Raw genomic sequence first — 19,387 nt, forward strand, 5'->3', positions numbered from 1 at the left:
TGATGTTGAGTTGGCCACACCCAGCCAGTCACATGACCACCAAGCCACATCCACCAACTAAGCCATGCCCACAGAACCAGTTGTTAAAAAATTTGAATCCCACCCGTTTGCATGTCTTGCACTACGTAGGCTACACACACGAGTCTGTGTATGTCTCTGTGTGTGTGTGTGTGTGTGCTGCAGATAGGCTGAAAACATCAACAACTGCACAATCTTCAGAATTTTCATTGTGTGCTAAACTGTGCCTCAGGGTTTATATGGTACACAAATTGTGAATTAATATTTTTTGCTAGGGCCACCAATCAGTATGGTTTCATTAAATGCAATTCTCTGAATCTCACAAATCTTCAGTAATTTTTTTAACATAATAAAAGGATATAACATTTGAAATATTTGTTTGCAAATTTTATTCTAATAATCCAAGGCTGTTTTATGCATCATTAAAAAAAAAACAATCACAAGAACAAACATATATTTTTGAGGGGAATAGTATTTTTTTCTACTTGTGATTCATGTTAAATGAAGTAATTACAGTAAAATACTTTCAAACCCAAAATCTAATTAAACTGAATGATAAAACTTCAATTGATCCATTATTTAGATTGGTGAGATGTGAGCAAGCCACTACATTATAAGAAAATTAAAGTACTCTTTTTCTTTGGGAACTCTTGAATGGAAGATTTAAAACTGCACAGATCAATTTGTGAGAAAGGGAAACAAGAACTGATAAAAGAAGCAGAGCTTTCCACACATCTAAATTTTTCAACAATTTCTTCTTGATTGCTTTGTTGTTGCATATATTCCCATTTTTCCAGTCCCAAAAGTATCCCCAGGCAACACCAATAAAATTCTGCCCATTTTTAGCAGAATTATCTTCTTTATCACTTGTATTTAAAACAAAAGGCACAAAGTGAAAATATTTGGTCCTACAACCTAACTCTTGAGAAAATCAATAACCAAAATCAAAAAGAACAGTAGGAGATTGCTGTTTCTGTTCTATTGCTTTCCTTAACATTTTGTGATTGAGAAAACATGAGTTATTAATTTGGCTTACAAAGTAGCAATCTAATTCGATGAAATAATGCGTCCATTTTTAAACTTTTTAAAAATCAGATTTGATAGATAGGGAAGAAATGAATTTTCAGAAGCTGATTCCAAGTAAAAAATCTCAGGGCAATCAACCATGTTGTAAGAGAGAGGGGGAACTTAGATACACAACAGGATATATAGAAAGAAAACACAAGGTCAGTAAAAAATGATCAGATGACAATACACTAACGCTCAAAGTATAAGGAACAAACATGATAAACCTGAAATCCTAGTATGTGAGAGCAAATATGACACTGTTGCCATGACTGAAACTTGATGAAACCCATAACTGGAATGTACTGAGAGGGATTTAAATTATTATTATTATTATTTAAAAGAGGGAGGGAATAAAACATGAGGTGGAACTGCAGTATATATAAGAATTAATTAGATCTTTATAGAAATGCAACCAAACAATGATGAAACCCTTCTCAGGTGTACTGGGTTAAAAGGAAAGAAAAAAGAAATTACATTGCCACAGGTGTATACTACAGGCCACCCAACCAAACAAAGGAAATAGAGGACTGAAAAAAAGCTGACATGGTTCACATGCTCAAAAAGGGGAAAACATAAATCCTGAAAACTACAGAACAATTAACCTGGCATCAATACCTGGGAAAATCCTGGAAAAGATAATCAAGCACACACATAGAAACGAAGTAAACCATAATCGACTATGTGGTAAGATAAAAAAAAATAGATTAGACAACATCACCACTAACCAACTACACTCAACATGTATTAAACAAAACTACATTTACATGGAGGGAAACATGCAGTGAAGTACCCCAATGTTCTGTCTTATGCCCAGTATTCTTCAATATCTTCATGAATCATTTAGATGAGGGATACGGGGGGAAGTCATCAAATTTACAGACAACACCAGGCAGGAATAGCCAACACTCTGGAAAATAGGCTCAAGATCCAGATCCAGAAGAATCTTGACAGACTTCAACACTGGGCCTTATCTAACAAAATGTAATTCAATGGTGAGAAAAGTAAAAAAAACTTAGGCAAGAAAAAACAAATGCAAAAGTATAGAAGAGGTGATACCTGTCTCAATAACAGTAACCGTGAGACAGATCTAAGAATCCTAATGGACAACCACTTAATTAAATGAAGGATGATTCTCACTGGACATGACCTAGAGTCACTATTAAGGCTTACTTCATAGCAATCTGAGTGGTGAAAAAGCATTATTTCTCCACTATTATTTCATTCACAGACTGTCACCATCAACCCTGTTCCGAATTACCCAGTATCTCTTGGGCCTGAGCGGCTTGGATAATCATCTTTTGGTCCATATAGTGGAATTTGTTGAGCACTTATTGGATGAAGGTTTTTTTTGTTGTTGTTCCCAGTTGGAATCCAAGTGTGGTGCAGGCCCTTGTGAGATGCCTGGGAAAATATCTTGCTTGATGTTCAGGGAATGGTTTGTTCTTTTTGGTCCTAAGAAGATGGACAGAATCCTTAAAGCTGTCAATGCATCCACCTGTCAAGTAGACCCTTGTTCCCCCAGTTGTTAAAAGCATCCAAGTTGATGAAGAGCATATAGATGCACGCAATGATAAATTCCTCACTGCAAAAGGAGACTTTGCCAGAGCCTTTTAAGGAGAACCTGGTTCACCCTCTCCTAATAAAACCTTAACCACATGTCAGACAATTGTCATCCAGTTTTCCATCTCTGTATTTTCGGTAAGGTGGTAGAAAAGATGGTTGCTTGGCAACTTAGAGAATACTCATGATTTCCTTGACCCCTTTCAGTCAGGTTTCAGATGCAGCTATGGAACATATTCTGCATTAGTCACATTTGTGGGCACATGGCAAGGGCAAGATGGTGGTAGTACAACCATCCTGGGTTTTCTTCGCCTCTCAGCAGCCTTTGATACCATTGACCATGGTATCTTTTTGGACCGGATACTATGGGCAGCATAGTTCTGTGTTGGTTAGCTCCAGGGATGGGATCCAACTGGTACAACTACCAGTTCTGTTGCTCTGCATCATGCACTCATGCGCACGCACGAGTCATGTGAGTCGCATGAGTGTAATTTACGACCTGCTAAGCTGCCCGGACAGCTGAGCAGCACTGCGTGCAAGTGCACAGCGGTTGGAAAAGCCCTTTTTTCCTGCTTTTTCAACTGCAGCTGTGTCGCGCAAAGCAGCTGCGGTTGAAAAAGCAGGAAATAAAGGTCAGGTAAGACCCCGGGAGGGCAGGCAGGTGGGCCAAAACAGCAGCAGACAAAGAACCGGTTCTGTGTATGCTCTCTATCTTCTGCTCTTCAGAACTACCAGTTCTACAGAGGTGGACAGAACCGATAGAATCCCACCCCTGGTTAGCTCTTTCTCCAAGGTGCATACAAATGCATTTCTGGTCATCAATAGGACCAAGAATATTTATGATCAATTATAATTTATTTCATTTTTACACTGCTTCCTGTATCAGATTTTAGTTTTATATTAGTGTGTGTGTGTGTGTGTGTGTGTGTGTATATATATATATATATATATATATATATATATATATATATATATATATATATATATATATATATATATATATATATATATATATATATATATTGCAATAAGAATACAGAAAGCGTTTCTTTCTTTTATCTATACGAGATGTAAAGAAATACCCTATTTACCCTTTCTTGCAGCTTCTGATCTTATACAAAAAACCTTTGAACCTCAACATTCAAAACACTTGCCAGATTATTTCCAATTAAGGCAAAGTGTATTTTACCCATTATGAAGCAACAGCTGGCAACTTTGGTACAAGTACAGTATATGGCAGCAACTCGTTGAAAAAAAGGTTACTCTAATTGGAAGTATATACCACTGTTTCAATACAGGGATAAAGATGTCACTTTCTCGGAACACTGAAAACCAGTAAAAAGACGATGGCAGTGTTTGGTGTTTATATGGAATCCTTTTCTTTTGTTTGAAAGGTGTTATGTGATCAACTGATTGAGCTCTTCTTATGGCAGCTTATGAGTGCTTTGGTGATTTTAGTAGGTCTAGAGAGGGTTTGTGAAGGATAATTCACACAGCTTTATATCACAGCAAAGTTAACAAAGATTTACACAATCCCTTATCTCTCCAACACTTGTCTCTAGGCAGGACACAAAAGTTTAGGAAAGCACATCACATATTATACTACATATAGTAAACATTATTGGAATTCTGTTTAATGTTCTTGTTGCTAAATACTGATGACAGAAGCGGCTGCACCTTTATGCTATTCTTTTTTTCTATACTATAAGGTTTCTTATTAATTTAGCTATTTTGCTATGTTTGATGTTTACCTCTTTTATTTAATAAAATGCTTGCTCCGAAATATATAATGCACAATGCTTGTCAATGGCAATTGAAGCAGTGGGCTTTAAAGCAAGTTGAATTCAAGAGGGACCCCTTTCCATAGTGGTTTAAACTTTGCCATCTACTTCCATATACCATATTCTAAAATATAACTTGATTAGAATGCGGTTCTTTCTTTGTATGACTTATTCCCTGGATGGATTTAAGATTAGAATGTGTTCAGCTCTTTGCTGTATCTTTGTCCCCTTTTGTGGAGAGAGTCAATTTTTTTAATCTAAAAGTAATTTTTCTATATTACCTCAACCTGTAAGTCTTTAAAACAGCACCCATTTTTGATTTACTATTCTTTTGTCTTACCTTAGAGGTAGATGCTGATAAAAACCCAGAGGTTTCTGGGTGGCCCATAGAATTTTGTGGGTGAAATATATCTGGCAATAAGAGCTTTATCAACTATTTGTGTCCTAGTTGGCTACAGCATCTTATTTTGCTGATTTCCTCAGGTGATAAGCTGATTTTTTTCCTTGTCTTTGTCAGCCATGAAAAAAAGCTGCCATTCTAGAAGACCTCTTAATAGCTCTTACTGATGTTATTAAGATGCCTTTGATGTGCTCTTCCAAACACGAAGTAGCTGAAAATAGCTGCTAAATTGTTAAATCCAGTTTCATGCTTGGTTGTTGCTACGATGCTGTTTGTTGTTGACATAGCTTATGTGTCAGCTTATAAAATCTCTGGGGACTAAAATACTAATTATAAAATCATTGCTGATAACCTAAGACACATTCAGATGATTACTTCCTTTGCTTTTGTTTAGTATTTTGTATTAAACAGAAAATGATTCTTGCATATCCTCTTCCTTGACATGAGCATAAAAACTATGTAGAAGTTTGCACACATTGGTCCTATCCTGTATCTTTCTGATATTTCCAGTCTATGTTTTCATTCTCTCAACTCTTTCTGTTGAGCAAAAAACAAACAAATGAACAAACAAACTGAAAGACAGTTATATTTGCATGTGTTACAGCTTTCTATGCAGTTGCACTACATTCCTATCACCTTCGTGGATTCATATAATACAAAGAGAATGCAAGTGAGCACAAAATAAAATTGGAATAGCAAGGCAGAATTAAAATAAGATGAAATCTTATGTATTTTGTAAAATACCAGCAACTGGGTGTTCATACATGTATCCATGATGTACACACAGTAAAATGATCTCAGATAAGCCTCAGTCTGATTGCCTCCACATATTGGAAGTCCTGCTTGCAGAATTTTCACCCAGGATGATTTTTTTGGCTATACTGAATAGGAATTATCTTAATTGTAGTCCAATACAATTGGAAGCCATATATTTGGGAGTCACTAGTATAAATATGCTTCTGAGATTTTAATATCTGTCACGACCTTGCTTTTCTCTTTAAAACGTGCACTCATATTTGATTGTCTAAGAAACCAGCACGTAGACTAGGGATGTCAAACTTAGATCCAGCCTCTGGAAAGAGCAAAGGATTGGCTTGCAATGTGTCTGCCAGCAAAAATGGAGCTCAGGAGGGGCCCCCTGAGATCTGTTTTCACTGGCAGAGCACTAGCAAAATAAAATAAAAACAAAACAAAAGGAGAAGAAGAAAGACAAAGAAAAAGAAGGAAAGACAGGAAAAGAGCAAGGAAGGAAAAATAAGGAAAGAGGGGAAGGAAGAAGAAATGAGAATGAAGGGAAGGAAAAAGAAGAAAGGGGAAGGAAGGAAGGAAGGAAGGAAGGAAGGAAGGAAGGAAGGAAGGAAGGAAGGAAGGAAGGAAGGAAGGAATTTTAAACTCATATCTGCTTTTCTTCTGCTTATAACCAGTTTCCACGTTGCTCTCCTGCATGTATTGTCCCAAATTAACATGAAACCAAAAAGAAGTTTTCAATCCCAGAAAAATTTGGCATCTAAAACTACAAAGGTTGAAAAGACAGATGAGGCTTTGGGAAAAACTTCTGAAAGAGTGAAAGAACAAGATTTTCTTTTATCAGTATTGTAATATGTCTGTGATATTCTTGATCAGATAGTAGTGACACTTCAATTCCTCACTAGAGCCTCTAGATGATTAGCATACTATCTTGCTGTTGATGAATTATAATAAAATGTCTCAGATTTGTCTGCTTTTCCATATTTCTCTTGTATTCAGCTCAAATCTTACTTTTTCTTTCACTTCAACTCCATCTGCTGTTTCAGGTGGTAGCTCATTTGGATGATAACAATACTGTCTTGTACAATGTTCTTGCCATAACTGATTTTATTTTCTGTCAGATTTGCTACAAATAAATGTTTTTGGGTTCTGAAAAATATTCAGTGGAGATGATGAAATCTTGAACATCTGTATCTGTTATGAAACATATCCAATATAAAAACAACTTCTAAACAGAAATACAGTCGTGTTGATTGTTCTGCCTTAGAACAAGTGCTACAGTATAGATTAGCAAATTTTAAACTCTAAATTGATACACATGGAATGACAGGATTGTTTGATAAACCATGTTCACCTAAAAAATAAAATCTAAATCTATATTATAGCTTACCATGGTGCATACATTTAACCTTTGTCAAAGAAATAGTTTACTTGGAACATGTCTGTTTGGGCAACTGAATAATTTTTTCTTTCTATTACAGAGTATTCTAATTACTAAAGGTTTTCATGTATCCAAAGAAGCCTTCCAAAATGCTTTGGGAAAATAGGAATCTGAAACAGACAGGAAATAGGTTTTATATTATGTTCTCTTAGCAATGTGTGTGTGTGTGTGTCAGAGAGAGAGAGAGAGAGAGAGAGAGAGAGAGAGAGAGACAGAGACAGAGACAGAGACAGAGAGAGAGACAGAGACAGAGAGATCACTTTTGTTTTCATTGGCTACATAGAGACATGGGAAGAAAATAAGTCAATTTCAATAGCGCTTGGGATATTATTCCACTCACTATGATTTAATGGGATTATCATTTATTCCATTTACAAGTTATACAAAGATGTTTACACTTGAGCATCTGCAGATGGCAAAAAAGGGACCCTATTATAAGTTATGGGTGGGGAGAGTTACACTAATAAGCTAAATGTATAGGTTTTTGAGGAGCATTTTTATCTACCCTGCTGTCTAAAATAAGAAAAAAAAGTTTTATTTTTCAGAGACTTATATGGTTTACCATTCTTACAACTGTCTTGACTTAGGAGAACTTCCTGTCCTCACTCCTTTATGGTAAATTAAACAATTCTTAAAACTCAAAAGGTAAAACTTCCAGAAGGAAATTAAGTGCCTTTGAAGAATATATTATAAAACACATAAAATTATGCAGAGCTAGTTAATCAAAGTTTTGCACCAATTTTTTTTCTCACTCTCTCACCTAAATATACAGTGAACTTGAGGCAGCCAGAAATGCCCAAATGAAATCATATATAAACTCAGAATCACTCATTAGGGAGGGAATAAGAGAAATCTTGAAAACTGGATTCTTTTCTTGACAGACAAGAAAAAGTACACTTTCCAAATAAAAATGTCTTGGAAATGCAAACTTTGATATCTAAAAAAGAAAACCAAAGAGAAAACAGAAGAGGGAGGGAGAACGTGCTAGCTTGCTGTCAAGCTTCCCTAGTTTGTTTTGTTCACTCTCTTCTACTGCATTTTCTACTTTTTTTATTTCAACAGAACTGAAGCAGACAAGAAAACAAATAAAGGAAAATACATGGAATTGTATGACTATACATTATAAGGAAATAATTTCACATTTAATCCAATTCCAATTAATGATAATCTGCATCAACACAGATATAGAACCTGTATTAGCCTATTTTATCCCCATTAGTGCTTGTCATATAGATTGGAAGGAAAGGGCAGCAGGTAACATTTCACATTAGAAGGATAACCTAGATTTATGGGTAAAGACAAAAATGAAGACAAGATATTTCATTTTAACATTTCAGCTACAGTCATCAAGACATGGTTTCAAAGTAGAAATGAATGAAGTAGACTTCAACTCTACAGCTCCCACAAATGTTCTCAAGTTAGAACTGCTGTATTCATCAATGTTTCATGGTGTTTCTCCGATTTATTGTGTTCCTGATAATTTTGTTACTAGATTAGGTAATAGCATTAGTTCCCCAAAGCCCAACAGTTCAACTGTAGTTTACATGTACTGTATTTTCTATTGCTGAATCCACTGTCTTCTGTTCATTTCCTACATAATAATCATTCTTTGCGACTGAGGTTTCTATGGATGTTGGCAGCCGCTGAATTCAACTCTTATTAACTGAAGATCATACATATTATATCATACCATACAGCATTATTTTTGCATTGCATTGAATTGTATTGTGGCATGACTAGGATAGAAAGATCAGTTGGGGGCAGCACACAGCATTAAAACTACCAGATCTACATGGATGATGGATAGCATTAATCAGAAAGTGCTTGTTTTAGGCATAGAAGCTGAACCTCTTATACACACACACACACACACACACACACACACACACACACACACTTAGCTAACTGATGATGGCAACAACTAGATGATAGAAAGTAATAGCATCATGGAAAAGAAAGTGCTGTGCTGGTCAAACAGTGAAATTGTACCTACTGTATGCAGCTTTTAAATTAAAGTGGGTCCCTGATTGGAAATGGCAGTAAGCCATTCTATACATATCACCTGCCTGCATATAGAGGAAATCAATACAGTTTTGTTTTATTCCCCATAACTATTCAGATTTGTGTTGTCTTATTTGGTGTGTTTATCTCTAGAAAATATATGATTTTGCCTTCAAGCTGTAGAAAAATCACAGCTATTCCACTCAACTGGCAATAACTGTTGTGCCTTTGAAATTCTAGTGCTATTTAGGAAGTAGTTTTCTTTGAGCTAGTCTTGAAGATAGTAGCATAAAATGCCACAGCTATCTGCAAACTGCAACACATTATTAGGAAGCTAATAATTCTTATGCTTGATTTTCCATTTTATTTTATCATTAGATAAAATAAAATTTTATCATTATCATTTTCCTATAATAATAGAAGACAGTGTACATAGGCTCCATCTTTTCTAATTTTCTTTACAACAATCCTAAAATTATTTGGTTTGAGAAAGTTTGACTGCCAAAAACTGTCCATTAATTTTTCTTGGCTGAGGATAGTCTTCAAATTTGGTAGTCCCAGCCCAAATCCAAAATTCTTACCATTTTGCATACAAATTCTTATATAACGGTTTGAAGCAGCTGCTTCAACTAAATTAATTATTACTATAATGTAAAGACAGCAGAGTGTAAGTTATTTAATCCATCACAATAAGTGTGTGTGTGTGTGTGTGTGTGTATTTGGAATTATTTACCCCAAAGAAATTCTATGTTTAGAAAATCTTCATTTTACTCTATTTTGCAGGCATCATTTACATCGCTCTGTATGCTTGGGTATATTGTAAAATGTTAGAATAAGTTTCATTAAACATAGCTTATAACTGTATAAATGTTTTGACTCAATAACAAGTTTGTTATGGTCTAATCACAGGCTAAATGAAAGGTGGGGTATAAAGAGGTATTCCAGCATGAAGACAGTCCATGGAAGGAAACAATGTAGGCCAGACTAGTGAAGCTGTTGTCTACCAGTTCCCAAGACAATGCAGTCAGTTTGGCGAGATTCTTGTAAAATAGTGATCAATATTTTTTTTAACAAAAGCTGCTTTGGCCTATTCATGATGCTGTTCTGATGTTGTCCTTGTGCCTGACATTAGTTTGTGCTAATATTAACTATATCTCCATGTCTACTGCAATATGCAGGTAGACAGGTGAGCCTTCTTTTCATTCTTGCTACCATTCAGTTACCAGGAGATAACTAACAAGGGTCCTCCTTTGGCCTGGTCCCTATGGCCCAACCATCAGTGGTGGCATTCTACCAGTTCGGCCCGGTTCTGCTGACCTGGTAGCAGTGATGAGCAGCAGAGAGCAGAAGTTATGAGTTTTCTCCGCCGCTCTGCTGTTGGGTGCACCCACCCGCCCGGGCTCCCATACTCACCTTTATCCTCTGAATTTGAAGCACAGCTGATTTGCGCAGCACAGCAGAGTGCTGCGCAGCAGCTACTGAAGCAACTGGGAGAGTGCAGGCTTGCAGGAGGTGAGTTAGAATGCCTCTGCGCCTGCACAAAGTGTGCATTTGGTGCACGCATGCAACAAAGTGTGTGCACGTGCACAAAGCACACCCAAGTCATGCCCACCAAACCAGTGGTAAAAATATTTGAATCCTACCACTGTCAACCATACTGTCCAGAGACAAGAAAAGAATCCAGAAAAGTTTGTGAGTGACCTGGGGCTTATAAATTTCATTAAACAAAGAAGGGGGAAATATTTGATAATACTAGAGAAAGGAGTCTTCCTCTACTTTGGCTGATTCCAAATTTGGTAAATTTGCTACCAAATTGGCAGAGAAATAGAGTAGATCAGTGGTTCTCAACCTTTTCTTCACCATGGGCACCCTTTAAATACATTTTGTGGCCATGCACCATGGGCATGGACCATCAAGATTGAAGTTTCAAAGCATAACATTTCTTTAAGCCTTCCCAGACCCCCTTTGATGACATTGTGGCCCTCACCCAGTAGATTATTTCATTGACTTTTCCAAGACAATGATAGATTCTGCAACATCAGGCTCCCTGATGGTGACAATTGTATTCCCTCTAAAAAATCTGTATTTGATTGCTGAACCCAGCCAGATGGGAAGCAAAGATCCTCAGACTAGGTAAGCCTGCCTTTTATAAAGCCCTCTATATTCTAATCTGCAGAATTGTAGTAAAAAGATCTAGGATTTAAACCCTCAAGTGTGTGTTTGTGTGGTCATGAACATTCTGCTGCTACCCAGTTTCTGAATGCCATCAGTCAGGGGTGTGGAATGTGAACCAAGCCATATCTGACAAATGGGAAGAATTATCTCCTGAAGTATCTCCTTGGTATTTCATGGAAAGCCATAGAAATTGCAAATGCTCTAGAAAGAGTATTATGAAATATTGTTATCATGTCTACATGATGTCCCTATTTAATATAGTCCATTTTTTGCTAGGGAGAAGTGAAGTCAATATCTGACAAATAAAATATTTCACATCTATTTTGAGTTACAGTGGGCAGGTCCATTCAAGGCAAGTGAAGGTCAGCCTTGCTTGGTTATTGAGATGAGCTTGAAATTGTAATTCTCTAGAAATTAGAAGGAATCTTAGGACTGTTAACCCAATCATCTGTTTATAAGATTCATGCCTGTCTTCCCAGAAGCTGATATCTACCTGGATCCAGGGTTTCATTAGGAAGGAGAGGGTTCTCTTGACTTGAAGCAGCATGTATTCAAATTTGCAAAAAATAAATTGTATTTAATTTTGTACCATATAGAATTTGTATCAGTTTATCTAGGGATTCATTGAAATAAACAATTTGACTAGGATACCTCATTTTTAAATTTTATTTTACTGTTTATTACCATTGTGTTTTTGAACAGTCGATAACTCAGGCAACTATTTAATGAGGACTATCTGTATTTACACATCCTGAATAACTTTTTTCCTATAAGAGAATGAACAGACCGCCAATGATTCCTAATCCCCGATATCACATGGCCTCATTGATTTTGCTTCAAAGACAGGCTATGAAGTACACTTGATTCTTAATGAATGTACCTTTTCTTTATGTATACTGAGAGTATTTACACCAAGACAAATTCCTTGTGTGTCCGATCACAGTTGGCCAATAAAGTATTCTATTCTATTCTATTCTATTCTATTCTATTCTATTCTATTCTATTCTAGTCTAGTCTAGTCTAGTCTAGTCTAGTCTAGTCTAGTCTAGAGAAGGCTGTGCTAAACTCAGTCTCCGTGTTGGCTGAGTTCTGCTGGAGTGCTAAACTACCATTCATTTTTTTCAAGCTATAACGGTTGAGTTCCTCTGCTGCACTAAGCAGGAAGCAAACCTATCTTAATATGGCATGTGAACTCAAGTTGCTTTCTTCCAATCACTAATGACTGAGAGAGCAGGATTAAGGAAAACTGCAGCTAGAAGTCCATCGCTGAAAAAGGTATATGTTTTTAGAGCAGAGGTGAGAGACAATTGTCCCCCCCATGTCCCATGGACATGGACTCCCAGAACTCCTGAGCCAGGAATTTTAGGAATCGAAGTCCACAAGTCATAAAAGTGCCGTTGTCTCCCACCCATCTTAGACACACTCTAATCCACAGCCTCAAATCCATCTCCAAGTTAGTACTAGTTGCTCCTTTGCATAATTTGTCAATAAGGTTATCTACTGCAGCTTTCTGCTTCTCTGTAGGCATTTCAATACGAAGAAAAGTTTATAAGCAAGACATGAATGTAATATTATTTTCCCATGTCAACTAGTATTCAAAAGAATATTGGCTTAGACACTGGAAATAATCTATATGCATCATTAGAAGTCACGGAGTAAATATGATGGTGGCAGTTACATTTCCTGAATAACGTTACACACTTTGGACAATTTACTTTTTGTGAAATCTGATATAAATTTATCTGACTTGCACAGCTTGCAGAAATATATCAATTGAATTACATTGTAGAATAAAATATATTTGAAACATGCATTTTATAAAGAACAATTTAGAAATGTGTATTTGGGGAAAATACAATATTTTTATTAAAATCAGCGTAAAGATTATATATAGAAGAGAGACAGAAATTGGACAGAGCAGACTAATAATAAAACTCATGCAAAATTGTCATGGCATGCAATGTTCATCCTTACCCTCATTTTTCATATATTTGAAACTTAGCAGACATCTTCAAGCTATGTGATAAGAGATCCTTTTGGTGCAATGTGGCATCAAATTGTCCTATTGAATTTCAAAGAACCTCTTCTTTATTTTCTAATGCAGTATATCTTTAGGAGCCATTTTGATATAGCTAGCTGAAACTGTGGCAGGAAAGGGGGTTTCATTCATTATAGCATTAAATAAATCAGGTGGAATTAGCTTGGAACAGAAAACAGCATCTGGCTTTTGCAATGTTGTGACAGGTTCCTTTAATTATACAACACAGGTAAAATTCATCTGATTTCCTTACCTCCTAGGCCATGACAGATCTTGAAAGCCTGTTTTGTAAATTTATCTGATCCAGTCAAGCGGATTACCCCTCCTGTGGAGTGGATTTAAAACTGGATTCTTTGGTCAGATCATTGCTTCCCAAATGTTGGCTTTCACAACTGAAAAAGTGGAAAATATTTTAGGCCTCCTAGAACCTAAATCTGAACACACAAGGGCCTACTGAGGTTGGACAAGTATGAACTTTGCTATTCTTAATGAAGCAGGCTTTTGATTTAATGAGTTAGCCAAGTTGTCTTTTTTTTTTTTTTAAATGCTTAGAGCAGCAGAATGAGGTCACTGTATCCAAGCCATGGTCACCCACCCTAATTATCTAGCAAGGTTAATTTGAGTCCGGATGTATGCTTGGAAGATTGATTCTGCTGGATGTTAATAGCAAAGGGAGGGAGAAGAGTAGGATATTAGTGTGAAGAGGTTTTTTTTTTGTTGGTGCTGTTGTTGTTATGGTACTGCAGAGAGGACAAAGTGAGCTTGAAATAAAATTAGAGTTTAGAGGTTATTGTTCTGTAAATAGAGATCAAGGTGGCTCCGGAACAATGAACTTTTCAAGGATAAAGGTCCTCTCTGCTTGGATGCTAATGACAAAATTGTTTGTTAAACATTGCACTTGAGCTCCACATAGTTGTTTTTAAGGGTTGCAAGGTCGCAGGGAGAGAAAGAGATGTGTGCTTAAAGGGAATTTGTTAGCAAAATGCTCTTGTAAGCAGATTGGAGGGCATTTACCCAAACGTGTTGTTTTGCAGTTCTTATTGGTTTTATACTGCAAATATAGATTTATTCATGCCAAAGGATTTTCTAGAGTTTAATGAAAATCCCACTTATAAAAATAAGAGAGGGGCATTCCAGAATGTGAAAATCCAGAAAAATATTTGCAGATAGGTGTGGTTACCAATTTAGACTAGGATAGTTCTTTTTTCTCTCATTAAGAGTTCAAAAGAAAGTATATCTGACTGCTTCTTATGTGAAGCATTTCCCCCCATTGTGTTTTGCTAACTTCATCTTTCAGAGTCAATGGAAACAATGCAAAAAAAAAAAAAAAATTGCATTGGCAGACAAATTTATTTGACCCTCCCTCCTGTTTTTGAAAACAACGTTATTCTAATCCAAAAGGTCTGGATCCCTATCCCACCAGGGTTACATTTTTAAACAGTTCTGAACTCAGAAAAACATTCTTGTGATTCATATTTAAATATCTTTTTTAATTGGTAATTATTACTGGAAATGTTCCTGTAGAGCAAGCCTCTTGCTCATGAGTGAAGCACCCTCTGGACCCTTCCCTGAAGCTTCAAAGTAGCCTTAACCATTCAAAGTCTCAGCATGGCTCCTTTAAAGACCTACCAATGTTTTCTGGACATGCATAGCCATACCCAGAAGGCATGTCTGCCAAGGTTGTGAAATTATTTTCACAGACTATTCTTAAGAAGGGATATGTTGAGACTGAAATCACATTTTCTGCCAATTTCTCTGGCTCTGTCTAAATTATCCTTGATATGCAGCAATTACTGGTCTGTTAGTATTTAAATTCCATTGGTACCAATGATGCATATTTTTATATATTTCCTAAATGTTACTGCTACATGAGTAGGACCCAGTTTGGATTGCAAAATTATTCTAATTCTGACTCCTATCCTGCCAGTAGTCTAATTCTGCATCAATCCCTACAATTACTTGGGAGACAGCACTGGCTTCTTTCACTTCATTAATAACACCATAAATCTTTATGGAGGTTCTCAGTCAACCAAGTCATGTTTTCCCAAAAGTGCTTTTTCAACAGGCAATTGGACTTTCTGGTTTTTCTTTGAAGACATTTCACTTCTCATCTGAGGAGCTTCTGCTTTGACATTCCCTACCATCCAGTCAGAGCTGAACAAGTTTCTTGGATGAGAAGAGAAACATCTTCAAAAAAAAAAAAAAAAACAAAACCATAAAGTCTAGTTGCCTCTTGAAAAAGCACCTTTGGGACACCATCATAAATCAGTCACAGATTGCCACAGGGACAATGATGTCATAGTATCTTCAATTTATGTACTTGGAAGATAATAGCAGCTGGATGTACACTTAGAAAAGTTGGTCCTTGTCTTAATTAGGAACATTAAAAGTTATGTTGGAATCAAAGTTATTGAATCATAACTGAGAATATCTGGTTCAGTCAAGTTTGGCCATTGTTTTCTTTTTATGAACCTCTGTTCAAATTTCCTTGAAATGAGAAATAATGTATGTATTTTTGTTTTGAGGTAGGAAGAATTTGATGTAATCCAAACATACTATGAAATCCAGTAAAATCCAGTTCCCATCTTTTTTGTTGTTTTCATAATAGTCATTTGAAATAATGTAAAAGGAAAAAAAGAGATATACATAATATATGGAGATAATACCTCATAAATTCAGGCTCAGAATAGTCTTTTCTAACCACAGAACGCAGGAAAACAAAGAGTTACCCTGATTAGATTTACTGAACATAGAATTACATTTATACTATTGATATTTCTTTGCAAACTCTAGGCTTAGTTGCAAATAGTGGGGATTACCCCACATAGCACTTATTTACTGTACAGGTAGTCCTCGACTTACAACAGTTTGTTTAGTGACCATTCAAAGTTACAATGGCACTGAAAATAGCAACTTATGACCATTTTTCACACTTATGACTATCGCAACATCCCCATGGACATGTGATTTATATTCATATGCTTGGCAACTGACTCATACATATGATGGTTACGGTGTCCTGACTGACGTGTATTCACCTTTTGTAACTTTCTGACAAGGAAAGTCAATGAGGAAACCAGATTCACTTAACAATCATGGTACTAATTTAATAACTGCAATGATTCACTTAACAAATGTGGCAAGAAAAGTTGTAAAATGGGCGGAAACTCACTTAACAAATTTCTCAGCAACCTCAATTTTGGACTCAATTGTGGTCATAAGTTGAGGACTACATGTATTAGCATGGTCTTCTCGTAAGTGTCCCCCACTAACTTTTAGATAAAACTTGGTTTGGTAAGCCCCAACATTGTACTTTGGTACTCCTTAAAACACAAAACATACCTGTATAAGATATCTGTTTCCATAACTTCCTTTTTAATGTAATGTCTTAAAACTATTCCATTCTGATCATTTTTTTGAAAAAAAAAATGTTGAACATTTTAATAATGATAGTAACGAGCAACTAAACTTAGAAATAAAATGAAAAAGAATAGAAAGTGCAAAGGAAAACAGAAACAAAGAGAAAGAAATAAGAAGAAAAGAAATATTTAAAGTTTCTCCAATCTTCAACATAATAAGTACAAATTTAGTAATTCTTTTCCACCTTACCCCCCTCCCATAAGGTTACACGCCTTTCATCAATTGCAACAATCAGAATCATTTTTGTTTCCTTCAAAGTTTTCTAGAAAAGTGCTTTGTCTATTGTAAAATTTTATCCTTGCATAATAGATAAAACTGTATTAGATCCAACAGAAGCACCTGTGGGCCTCACTTATATCTATATTGCCTTAAATTCTTCATATCTTGAGGACTGTAGGAAGAATCTTGCTGTAAAAAAAGTAATGTCATGGGAGAAACATCTGCTATGATTGAGAAAGTAGGAACTTGCTGATAGTATAACTTAAATGGAGACATCTTGGGTCAGGCTTTGAATTTGCTGCATCTAGACCAGGGGTCTCCAACCTTGGCAAGTTTAAGACTTGTGGACTTCAACTCCCATAGCTCCTCAGCCAGCAAAGCTCTGGGAGTTGAAGTCCATGAGTCTTAAAATTGCCAAGGTTGGAGACTTCTGATCTAGACTACCCCTTTTCCTTAAGGACCTACAGTAGATCCCAGGGTCATGTTCACATCACCAGATTTTCATTGCAAAGCAATTTAAACTAACCTTCAATTATTTTCATTCCTGTCAATCTTGAAATATGAGATCACTTTGAACCAACTGCACTCTCTCCAACTCACCAACTGAACAATGGAAAAAAGAAAAAAAAATAAGTAATTCAATCAATGTCCTAAATCTTGAAAAATGGTGGGTCCTGAAGGAATAAAAATTCCTTTTTACTTATGCTATGCAATAAAGATAACAAAAATTGCCAGAGCTCTCCCATCACTACAGTATATTGTTTTGATTAGAAAGTATTCAAGGGACATTTATTTTAAAAGCAGCAAACATCCAAACTACCTTGCTATCTTTATTGTTCTACATATAAAATCATGATGTGGAGTAACTATTAGATGGTTTAATAGCTGTTTGGACAGTAAGTGCTCTTCCCAATAATTCTTACTGTGTATTGCTGTACATTAATGGCAGACAAACTCCAGGAAAGTATTTTTAAATGCAATCAGGTTTCACCTGGTTGGTTTTGACTATCTGCAGAATTTTATAACTCTTCCTATATGTGTAGTAGTCCCATGGTTTTATCACTTTCCCCTTGTTTTGGGCCCAAAATTGTCCCACTGAAACCCATTACTGTAGAAAACATCAAGCTGCTTGTTTCTTTTCTTAAACTTTTTTTCAGCAGCTACTAAGAAACTATTTTTTTGCAGGAAGTAGGGAGAGGCAAGGGTCTCCACCAATGGTACAGACCACTCACAAGGTTCAGTATTAAAACAGCAACAATAACAGCAGCAGGAATAAAAGATTTGTTTTATTGTCGTACGTTAGTAAAAAGAATCCTTTCAATCAAGATTGACTCAAGATGACTTCATATACTTGTGGTTTTCTTGGTAATAATACAAGCATGGTTTCCATTATTTCTTTTAAGTATAACTTTCTATGCTTAATTCTTCACTTTTCAAGAGCTAATGCAATATCACTTGAAGAACTCTTACCAAGTCATGTATTGTTGCTCAAAGTCAGTCCTAGAGATTCCATAAAAACATGTGTGCATGTAAACAAAAAGTGCTATATCTGTTTCCCAAGAATCTTTTAACTTGATCCTGGCAAAATGTTTCCCACTTCTTCCTGACCAATGTATAGAGTGAAAAACTTGTTTTATTATTAGAGCTGTCTCTCTTTAAAACGAGTAGAGTGCTACTGAAGTTGCTAAAGAAGGCACAGTGAAGTCACAACTGTATATGTGGAAAAATGATGGGTTCAGTTATGCCAGTAAGAGATGCTACTAAGTAATTTTGTACAATAAGATGCTTTGTACATATAGGTCTCAGATGTAAACATTCTACCTGTAAGAAGCTTGTAACTAAAGTTCTGTATATGAGGAAATGAAGATTATGAAGGAAATATGGACTGCATGCACATTATAGGTAGTTCTCGACTTATGATCACAATTGAGCCCAAAATTTCTGCTAAGCGAGACTTTATTAAGTGAATTTTGTCCCATTTTACAACTTTTCTTGTTACAGTTGCAGTTGTTAAATTATTAACATGGTTGTTAAGTGACTCTGGCTTCTCCATTGACTTTACTTGTCAGAAGATCAGAAAAGGTGATCACATAACCCTGGGACATTCAACCATCATAAATACAAATCAGTTGACAAGTGTCTGAATTTTGATCAGGTGGCCATGGGGATGCTGCAGTAGTCGTGTGAAAAATGATCATAAATCGCTTATTTCAGTGCCATTGTAATTTTGAATGGTTACTAAATGAACTGTTGTGAATCAAAGACTACCAGTACTTGAATGAGTGTTGGTTTGCATAGTAATTTGCCAAATTACTATGCAAACCAAAGTACAATGTTCCTTCACTTTTTTTCACAGCACCACATTTTGTGATTATAAAGAATATATAAAGAATATATAACCTTTGAAAAAGAATACAAATATCTATTCAGATCTTTGAAGCAAAATATAAACTTACACTTGTGCAAATCAAATGTGATAGGAACCAAAATGATCTGATTTAGAAAGATTCCTTATGAGC

The sequence above is a fragment of the Notechis scutatus genome, chromosome 5 (genome assembly GCF_049901735.1).
Source record: "Notechis scutatus isolate UNSWTSFEM ecotype Mainland chromosome 5, rNotScu1.2, whole genome shotgun sequence".
In the NCBI taxonomy this organism is placed as follows: Eukaryota; Metazoa; Chordata; class Lepidosauria; order Squamata; family Elapidae; genus Notechis; species Notechis scutatus.